The 9,853-nt window shown below is 49.1% G+C and overlaps 1 pseudogene; it reads left to right on the top strand.

Annotated features, from left to right (window-relative positions):
* Positions 1-328: 328 nt before the first annotated feature.
* LOC119298425 lies at positions 329-6,312 on the top strand (annotated as a pseudogene).
* The last annotated feature ends 3,541 nt before the right edge of the window (positions 6,313-9,853 follow it).

Genomic DNA, 9,853 nt, shown 5'->3' with positions numbered 1-9,853 from the left:
AGGGGGATCAGATTCGTCCAAATAGAAAGTTTGCAAATCCGAGATGCAATTTTGCATAATTGTAGGACCCACGTGTATTGCACCGGTTGTTTGGAATTTTCTTTCAAGCACTTGCTCCACAATGAGCTGCTCTGCGGGGTCCGGTGACTGGCTTGACTTTAATATCTGCATTCCGCAATACTGTAGCACCTCTCTCTTTGCTCACTTGGGAAGATTTAGTAGTGGTATAGCCATCGAATCCCATCGAGAGTCCATATATAGGATCGCCACTGCTACTAATCCTAGCAGCAGCAGTAGCTACCTTGGCATACATATATTATAAAACTCGATGGAGAGGGCCACGTCGACGTGGTTCCATGCGCAGGCGGCGGCGGCGGCAGAGGAGGATGACCTATTGCGGGCGTTGACGCCGGCGGGGAGAAGGCTAGACCGGTACGACGAGTAAGCGCGAATGGTGTGCATGGACGGCAAGAGGGTGCGGCTGTTCCAGTGCCTCTTCTGCGACAAGACGTTCCTCAAGTCGCAGGCGCTCGGCGGCCACCGAGTAAATAGCACTGGCGGTCTATGAACTTGCACTGCGGGTGCACTTTAGTCACACAACTTGCAAACCGGAAGAACCCATCACAGAACTTGCATTGCGGGTGCAATCAAGTCACACGCGCCAGCTGAACCGCGCCGACGCCTGGTTTTCTTAGTACTTTTGCAGAAAAGTCCTTCGCGATATTGTTTGAGGGCCGTATTGCAATCTCTGTAGATTTATAACCGAATCGAACCATAGTTCCCAAATCGAAACGAAATCCCTAGTTCTCGTCTCTCCTCTCACACCTACGGCGGCGGCAGATGGGCAGCGGCGGTGGTGACGGCAGCGAGAGCTCGAGCGGTGGCGGCTTTCCTGGCTGGAGTTGTTCCTCCTCCCTCGCCGGAAGTAGCCGTGGTGTCGCCATCATCATGGCGGACAGTATGGCAGGCGGCAGCTCGAAGAGCGTGGCACTGGCCAGCCGCGTCGTCGCCGGCGTCCGCGATGGCAGGTCTCCGGCGCCCGCTGTGGCATGGCCTCGCATCCGGGACTCACGTTTGTTTCCTCAAGAGGTGTGGCAGCGGGGCGAGCCGGAGTTGCGGCCGGAGTGCGGGCGGGTTGTCATCGCTCGCACTGCTGGCATGGCGGCTCTCGAGGGAGATTTCTATGGCCGTGTCATGTACGCCACCATCATTGGACAGCCACGGAGCGTGGTGACGCCGGAGGCACTAGCGGCGGCGATGGAGTCTCACTGTGCTGTCCGACGGACGACAACCAAGGTGGAGGTCACTTGCCCACCATTCCATTTTTTCGTTCGCTTCGAGTCGACAGATGATTGCACTCATGTGGTGCACGCGTCGGAGCAGCTTCGTTGTTGTGGCAGCAGGATTTCTTTTCAGCGCTGGTCAAGCTTCTCGCGTGGCAAGCCGGGGGAGCTCAAGTACAAGACGTTGCTGAGTTTGGAGGGGTTGCCGGAGGAGGCTTGGGATCCACACACCGTCAACCTGGTGCTCGCCGGTGTCGACGGCGAGCTCATTGACATGCTCCCGGCCACCGACAAGTGGGTGTTGCTGGTGACCGCGTGGCTGCGCAACCCTTCAGGTGTGCCAAAGGTGCTCACCGTGGCTGTTCCTGCACCTCCTACGGGGCCATGGAAGCCAGACTCCGACGACGAGAACGCACATTCACCGCCGGCTCCAAATTCTCCCACAGAGCGTGCAACCGTAGAATTTCCAGTGATTATGCATGTCAAAGAGGTCGTTGATCGTGGCCCATTGCTAACTGAAGGCTTGGCTGTAGAATTTCTCCCTGATAAAGATGAAGACCTTACCCGGAAGCATACTTTCACCACCTGGCGCGGCAAGATAGATGGCACTGGCCCTGGACAATATGGCACAGCTTAAGCGATGATCAGTAGTTTGGTGTTTTCATTTGAATTTGTCGGTCTGTAATGTTGAATGTGAACTTGTTGTGTCGTGTTGTTAGTTTGTTACTGTCAGTTTGATGTTATAATCCTGAATGTTGTCTGTTACAACTGTTGTCGCTTATGTGAATTTGCTGATTTTGTTTCATGTGTGCAAAAGTATGCTCTACATATATGATTGCAAATATGTAGAAGATCGGTCCATAATTTCAGCCATAGTTTAAGTAGTAGTTCAGCAGAGTTTCGTATCCACCAAAAGACCAGTACATAACACTACAGAAGTTCAATTAGTTGCCACTTCATACTACAACAAAATGAAATTGTAGCACATGTCCACTTGATACTACTTAGTACTACTAGTTCATGAGAACATAAGGCATCTCAATCTTCTGGGTGACCTGGAACTCATCTTGGGCTTCCTCTTACACATGTCCAGTTCTACTTGTTCCTTCCCCAAGTAAGAGCCACTCCATTCCCCTAGTTTTTCTTTTCCTTTTCCCTCTTGTTCTTGTAGAATTTGTTCTTCCTCTTCTTCTTGGTTGGTCTGGTTCATGTCCATGTGCTGGTCCTCTTCCTGCTGCCACTGACCCACCTCTTGCTCCTCTTGCTCCTCTTCTTCCTCTTGCCCCTCTTGCTCCTCTTGCTCTTTGTGTTGTGTGTGCTGGTTCATTTGGAATGTTGGCCCTAAGCTCAGTAACAAATGCACTTTCATCTGGAATTCGGTGCATCCTAGAAACAGGTACTCCTTGTGCTGGCCCCTAAACACATAAATAAGTAAGATGAGGACAGGGTCAATTTCACCATATGTTAGTTCATGTCATTTGTGAAACGAATTATTTCACCAACTGTTTTATAAGTACCTCATGTGATAAAATATGTACCATGTTGTCTTGTACTTGTGTTGGGTCCAAATGTGGCCTCATAGTTCTATGTTGAATATGCTGACAACATCAACAAACACTATGTAAGTAAAGGATTTAATTAATTTTCTTTTAGTAAGTAGAAAAAGTAGAACTCACAGTTAATATTACTGGAAAGTCAACATCTCCATTCTCATCAATAACCATTTTGGACTTCTTTTTCTTTGCCTTTTCCATCAGCTGATGTACTAGTTCATTCATTTTGTCAGTGGGCTTTCTCTTCCTTCCTCTAGAACTTTTTGATCTAACTAGATCATTTGGCTCTGCAACATGCTCAGTTTGCTCTGGAACTTGCTCAGGCTGCTCTGGAACATGCTCAGTTTGCTCTGGAACTTGCTCAGCTTGTTCCTCATCATCCCCACCCACTTCTCTTATTACAGCAGCTTTCAACTTTGAGCAGCCACTTCTGTTATGACCAGCTTCTTTGCAGTAACCACAATGCATAATAGCACCATGCCTGCTTAGTTTGGTGCCATCTTCACTCTCCTCAGGTTGCTGCCTTCTGTTCTTCCTTCTCCTTCCAGCTCTTCTCTCATATAGTGGTGGTAAAATAGGTGTTGCAGATACAGCAGCCCACTCATCTTTATCTCTAGTTGGATATATCTGTACCCCATAAGCCTTGATTAGCCCCTAATAGAGGAAACCAGTTATATCTTAGTTTGTATGAACTTTAACAGTAACAATGATTTACAGTAACTGAATTGCAATACTAGCACTAACATGAACAGTAACTGAACATGAGCAGTAACTGAACATGAACAGTAACTGAATTGCAACACTGACACTAACATGAACAGTAACTGAACATTAACAGTGATTTACCTTCTGTTTGTCACTCATGATAGTGATTGTGCTTGTGTTAATTATGCTGAGGTCTTGCTTCAGTGTACAAAGGAACCAGTTCCAAGATGCATAACATTCTGTCTCCACCACTGCCATTGCAATAGGATAAATTGAGTCATTGCCATCAATACCAACTGCAGTGAGTAATTGGCCACCATACTTTGTCTTTATGAACGTGCCATCAATACAAATGATTGGCCTGCAGCCCTTCAGCCAACCTATTTTACAAGCTGCCAAACTTAAGTAGCAAGTACTAAATAGGCCATTCTCTAGGTTCAGATAGAAAGATGACCCTGGATTGCTATGTCTTACTTCCTCTGCATATCTCCAAAGCAATGAGTACTGCTTCACCTCATCCCCACGCACAACTTCCAATGCTGCTTTCCTAGCTCTCCCTAGCTTGTGCCTGCTAACTTCCATGTTGAATTTCTTCCTGACTTTTCTTGAAAAGGTAGACAGTGAAATCTTGTCATTGTCTCTGAACTTCTCTACATATTTATTGGCAAGAAAAGGGGTTGTTAGTTCCTTCACATCCCAAACTTTTTCACATGTATGCTCTCCAACATAAGTCTTTACAAGGAAGGACTGTGTCCTATTGTCATTGACAGCCACAAGCTTCCAATGGCAACCCTCAGAACACACAGCCTCAAACCTTTGCTTGTTATTTCTTTTCTTCTTAATTTGCATCCTGTACTTTACTGCATATTGTGCTACAACTTTCCTAAGTAGATCCACTGAATCAAATACCATTCCTAGCTTGAACTGAGGGTTTTCCATGTCAACAGCAGGGTTAAATGTTTTAAACCTATATATAGGTTTCTCCTTCTTTTTCTTTGCCTTGTACTCCTCATCATCGGAGTCACTTTTATGTCTTTTCTCCAAGTCATCCTCTTCTGGCAGTTGCAGATCATCCTCATGAACATCATCTGACCTAGGAACATGCCTATATTCAGCTCCTATGTTTTTGCCCTTCTCAACCATAGCATCATGCACAACATCATCTACATTCTTATCATAGTCCTTATCATCCTCCTCCTCCATTCCATAATCAATGTCGTACCAAGTAGGATCAATGTCTGAATCACAATCGTACTGTTCTTCTGAAACTTCTGAATTCTCTGACACATCTGATTTTTCTTGGCCCTCTGACCCATCTGCATCTGCTTGTTGCTCTACAGTAGATGCATTTTCTGAACTACCTGCCACTATCTCTGATTTCATCTTCCTAATCTTCTCTGTGCTAAAAGGGATCATTATAACTGTAGGTAGTGCAGGGGAACCTTTAATTGCAATGTCATCTTCCTCCTCTTGATTCTGTTCTCTGATATGTTTAACAAACAGAACCAGTACCTTGGAGTAAACAGATGCTCTAGCCATCTTTAAACAGTCATTTTCCAAGTTAATTTCCACCACATCTGCAAGAGTTTTACCAGGTGGGCACCATAGCATAATTTTCTCCTCATCGGGATAATTAAGTTGTGCTAGCATATAGCAGATCACATCAGTACATAGTGTATTCCTGTCCAGGTTGTCAAACCATGTTATCTTCTCATCCAAATATGTCAGATTCACTCCTTTTCCCGCAAAAAACCCACCATGATGCACCTCCACACTGAATTTCACCGAATCATATCCTACATTTGCAAAGTGGACTGATTGTGAGCGGAGGCAATATGAACTAACCCTAGGATGCAGCCCAACATACAAAAAGAGGTACCAACCATGTAAAGTACCTAGTACTGCACATCTCAGACCTAAAACTAATTAGATGCACCACCAGTATTTCATCTATTGCATGAAGGAGAAAACCCTAACTAAAATTGGGGGAGGGGGAAACTCACCATAAGTCGGACCCCTGTGCCATTCAGTGCGAAGAACCGGCAACTCCACCGTCGGATGGAACACCATCTGGATCGTCACCCTGTCCGCCGACGATCTCCATGACGGTGCGGTGCCGCCTGTCTCCTCTCCCATCGGCAACGAACAGAGGCAGCGAGAGAAAACAGAGGAGTGTTTCAATGTGGCATTGCTTGAGACTTCAGGGGGCTATCTGCAAAAAAAGTGGCCGTCACGTGCGACGCGCGTGACCTGAAATCAGAGAAAACCAGGCGTCGGCGCGGTTCAGCTGGCGCGTGTGACTTGATTGCACCCGCAATGCAAGTTCTATGACGGGTTCTTCCGGTTTGCAAGTTGTGTGACTAAAGTGCACCCGCAGTGCAAGTTCATAGACCGCCAGTGCTATTTACTCGCGGCCACCAGAACGCGCACCGCAAGGACCGCCTCGCCGGAGTCCTCGGCGACCCCTACAACAACGACAGTCTGTTGGGAGGTGCCGCCACCGAGCCGTCCTGCGATTCAGCTGCCGGCTGGTCCATGTGCAGTTACATCGCCTCGCACGGCCGTGGCGGCGCGGTCGTTCCAGCCACCGATGCCTGCACGCAAGAGAGATGGGGAGGCGGCCGCGCTCCACGCTTCGCGGAGCCCGCGCCGCTCCTGGGCCCGTCCACTGGCCGCGACGGCATGGGCCGGTCAAGGGCCTCTGGCGCTAGCAGCGCCGGCGAGGCGCTAGACGTCGAGCTGCACCTCTAGCTGTTGGCGTCGCCCGGCCGGCTGCTGCCTTTGATATTGCACAGGTGAAACTAATCAGTTCATCTACTACTAGCTCTCTTTTTTTAAAGCAAAAGAGGATCACCTCCGGTCTCTGATGCATCCCAACGATGCAGACATACATATTTTACTGGCTGCTCTTATCGATCTCTTTGTTACTTGTTATAATGAACTGGATCCTCCAATCTAGCTCACTTTTTATTTGCGGGCAATCTAGCTCAATTAACCAACTTTGTGTTTAATCTCCATGCAGGTGTCGTCGATGGAAACACTCAGGAACAAATATAATCGTCTGTGTCGGCGATCGAACTTGTATAGCCACGCCGGCTGCTCTCGGTACATTTGTGTTCTTGCGTGATATTGTAGGCAGCTAGCTGGCATTGTGGTTTCACCCGTTAATATTCATCTCGTGATAAAATAATTGTTAATACTAATAACGGCTCGCCGTAATAATATCAGTGCACCTGTTGCTTCCCCGTTCTTGTTGTCCGGTTTTGCTATTCCTCTGACAACTGATTTTTTTAATCTAATGACAGAGAGGAAATCTATTGAAAATTACAATATTTTCAGACGATTGATCTATAGGTGATTCTTATTTTTACTGCTGTAGGTTTTTTTTTTTGCGTCACAAGCTCATGTACGCACTCTAATGGATGGACCAAACAAGCATACCCTGTGCTGCTTCTTCTGCATATGTTTACTGCACCCATGTGATTCGAGGAGACACTCCGTACGATGTGCTATAGTAGTACGCGACAAAAGAACGTACGGTCGTGCAGGGGAGTTGTGCAGTGACTCGGATGTGTAGTGGGCCGATCGACTATATGCTCGCCCTGTCGACCCCCGCTGTTTGTTTTGTTTTGGGACCGACAGGCTGTTTGCTTAGTTTTGGACCGACAAGCTCTTTGTTCTCTTGCCCGCATACACTATGAAATGCTTTTTTATAGATTATAATAAATAATATAAACGTCCATTGCAACAAATGGAGTCTTGATACAGCCATCGGTAGCCCATTACAGAAAACCCTCCAACAATGCATCACCTGCATTAGGATAAGAGCATCTCCAGCCGTTGGCCTCTCAGGGAGCGCGTAAAATCGCCGCCTGGGGACGTACCGGCACTAAACCGCGTGTTGGGGACGTGATGCTTCCCAGTCGCCATCCCCACGTCGCATTTTGTTTTTTTAAAAAACAAAATTCGGCCCTACATTCGTACAAACAAGCCGTAAATTTTTTTAACCAAACTTCGGCGAGTTCATCAAATATTTTACAAAAAAAAGACACTACATGCCAAGGAGCCTGTAGTTGCCCTCGCCGTTCCTCGCCGCCCGCTGCCCTGAAGCTCTACATGCCGAGGAGCCTGTAGAACTGTGTCTAGTCGCCGCTGCCGTCGTCGTCGTTGCCTCCTCTGCGGCCGCCGTCTCTGGTGCTCTCCTCCCTAGGGTCACCGACGCGCGGCGGGTTGGACGGTCCGGGGGCGTCCTCGTCGTCATCGCTGTTGAGGATCACCACGCCGTTCTCGTCCTCGCGCCCAAGCTGGCGGGCGGCTATCTCCTACAGGACTCGACGATGCCGGACCATCTAGTCGCGGTCGTCCCGCGCCCACTTTAGGGCGGCCTCGTCGGAGAAGCCGGACCAGGCTATGGCCTCGTACTTCGCGGGGAGGTCGGACTCCACCTTTGGCCTGACGAGCCGGGCAGGGGTGGGGGAGGACTCGGCGGTGCGGACGCCGCAGCTGCGGGTGCGCCGGGATCGGCGCGTCCCGAGGCTCTACCTTGACGGGGAGGAGGAAGGGACAACCGGACGAGCAGATGGACCATCGGCGGCGCCCGTCGGCGTTGTGCTTCCCGGAGGGCACGATGTCGTTGGTGGCCTCGAGCTGCTCGGCGTGGCGGTGGCGGAAGTACGGCTCCCACAACGTGCTATCGGGGGCGTACCTCGTCCCTTCTCTTGCCTCCTGCGGCAGAGAGGAACGGATACGGGCGATCTCCGAACGCCTAGCCGCCCCGGTGGGTGGCGGTGGCACCGGGACCCCGCCGATGCTTATCCTCCACGCCCCGGGCACCCGCATGTCCGGCGGGACTAGGTACTCGGCCTCATAGAGAAGTCGAGCTTCGTCCTTGCGAAGGTGGCGGCGGTGGAAGCCGTTCGCCGCCGCTCCACCGCCTGGGAAGCGCTCGGGCATTGGGTGAGGTGAGAAGAGAGGGAGGAACGGGGGCGTCGACGGTGGAGAGCGAGGTCTGTGTGTGGCTCACCAGTGCGGGAGGTGGCGGTTTATATAGGCGGCGCCCGCGTGGCCGCCGTGTGTACGCATGGCGGGCGAGGGACGCGCGTCGCCCCGCCTTCACTGCGTCGCCCGTGAGGCATCAATGGAGCCTGATCGGCGCGGCAGCGCGCGGCAGCTTTGGCATTGATTCCCCCGCGGAAAACCGAGGAGATGAGGATGACGAAGCGACAAGAACAGCCGAGTCGCTGCCAAGGAGGGCCCGCCGATTTTCGCGTCAAAAACGATTGGTCCGGCGCCCCCAAGCGCCCCCAGCGCGTCCCGTTCGGCATGGGTCCGCCGACGCTAATTTAGACCCGAGCCGGCGAAAAAAGGCCTTTAGGAGTGTGACTGGGCCGATTTTTTAGCGTCGGCGACCAAAAAATCGTCTGGGGAGCCTTGTTGGGGACACGGCTGGAGATGCTCTAAGCAAAGAGGGGAACCTTACCACAATTAAGGGACAACTCAGCAAAGCAAAACAAAACACCGCGTGTGACCAGCATTGGGATGTTCTAACATAGACTATCTTAAGCATAATCAGAAGTCTTGGGTCTCTTAGATACCTCGCTAAGCATTTTTCTTTTTTGCACTCCTTTTTTCTAGTACGGTCCACGAATCCAGCAGGGAACACAAATAAAGACCGCATTAGTAGGTTCAGTAGGAATCATACGTTAAAAACAGCATTTATTTCTTGTTTTCCAAATTGTCCAGATTAAAGCTGCAGATCCAACAGATACTACAGTTCTATCTTTACCAATATAAGGCAACCAGTTTTGACCCAAATCATAAAAACACATGGATGTTTTTGGGTTACCAAACAGCCCAAATACCACATTCCAATGAAATCAAGCAAACACACCTATTTGTTTTCACCTATGGTGAAGCAAGTGGCCCAATTCTTAATTGTGCTAAGGATAAGACGGTGGTTTACTTATATGGACCAATCAGTTCTCGAGGACCGCGGGAATTTCACCTAGTTCTATTGACATTTACTTTCATTGCATTGAGAAGTGTTTTGTGGTGGAGCCTAAACTTATGTATTGTTCTTACGTGAACAAAATGCCTATTTATGATTATACTCTCCATGCAAGCATCCACACATACAAGAGAATAGTTAGATAGCATCTAACCATAGCATTAAACTTTAGGCTACCCAATACTCCTTATTCAGTAATCCGCAAATTCTATTTGTTTTCCTCTTTGTGAAATGTTGAAAAAAAGTTAAAAAAAGATTTATCTTCACTTATTTCCGCACTCTTATTTGCTCTCTATAAGAAAAAA

The sequence above is a fragment of the Triticum dicoccoides genome, chromosome 5A (genome assembly GCF_002162155.2).
Source record: "Triticum dicoccoides isolate Atlit2015 ecotype Zavitan chromosome 5A, WEW_v2.0, whole genome shotgun sequence".
In the NCBI taxonomy this organism is placed as follows: domain Eukaryota; kingdom Viridiplantae; phylum Streptophyta; class Magnoliopsida; order Poales; family Poaceae; genus Triticum; species Triticum dicoccoides.
Note: the sequence above shows the minus strand (reverse complement) of the source record. Positions and strands in the feature narration are given on the sequence as shown.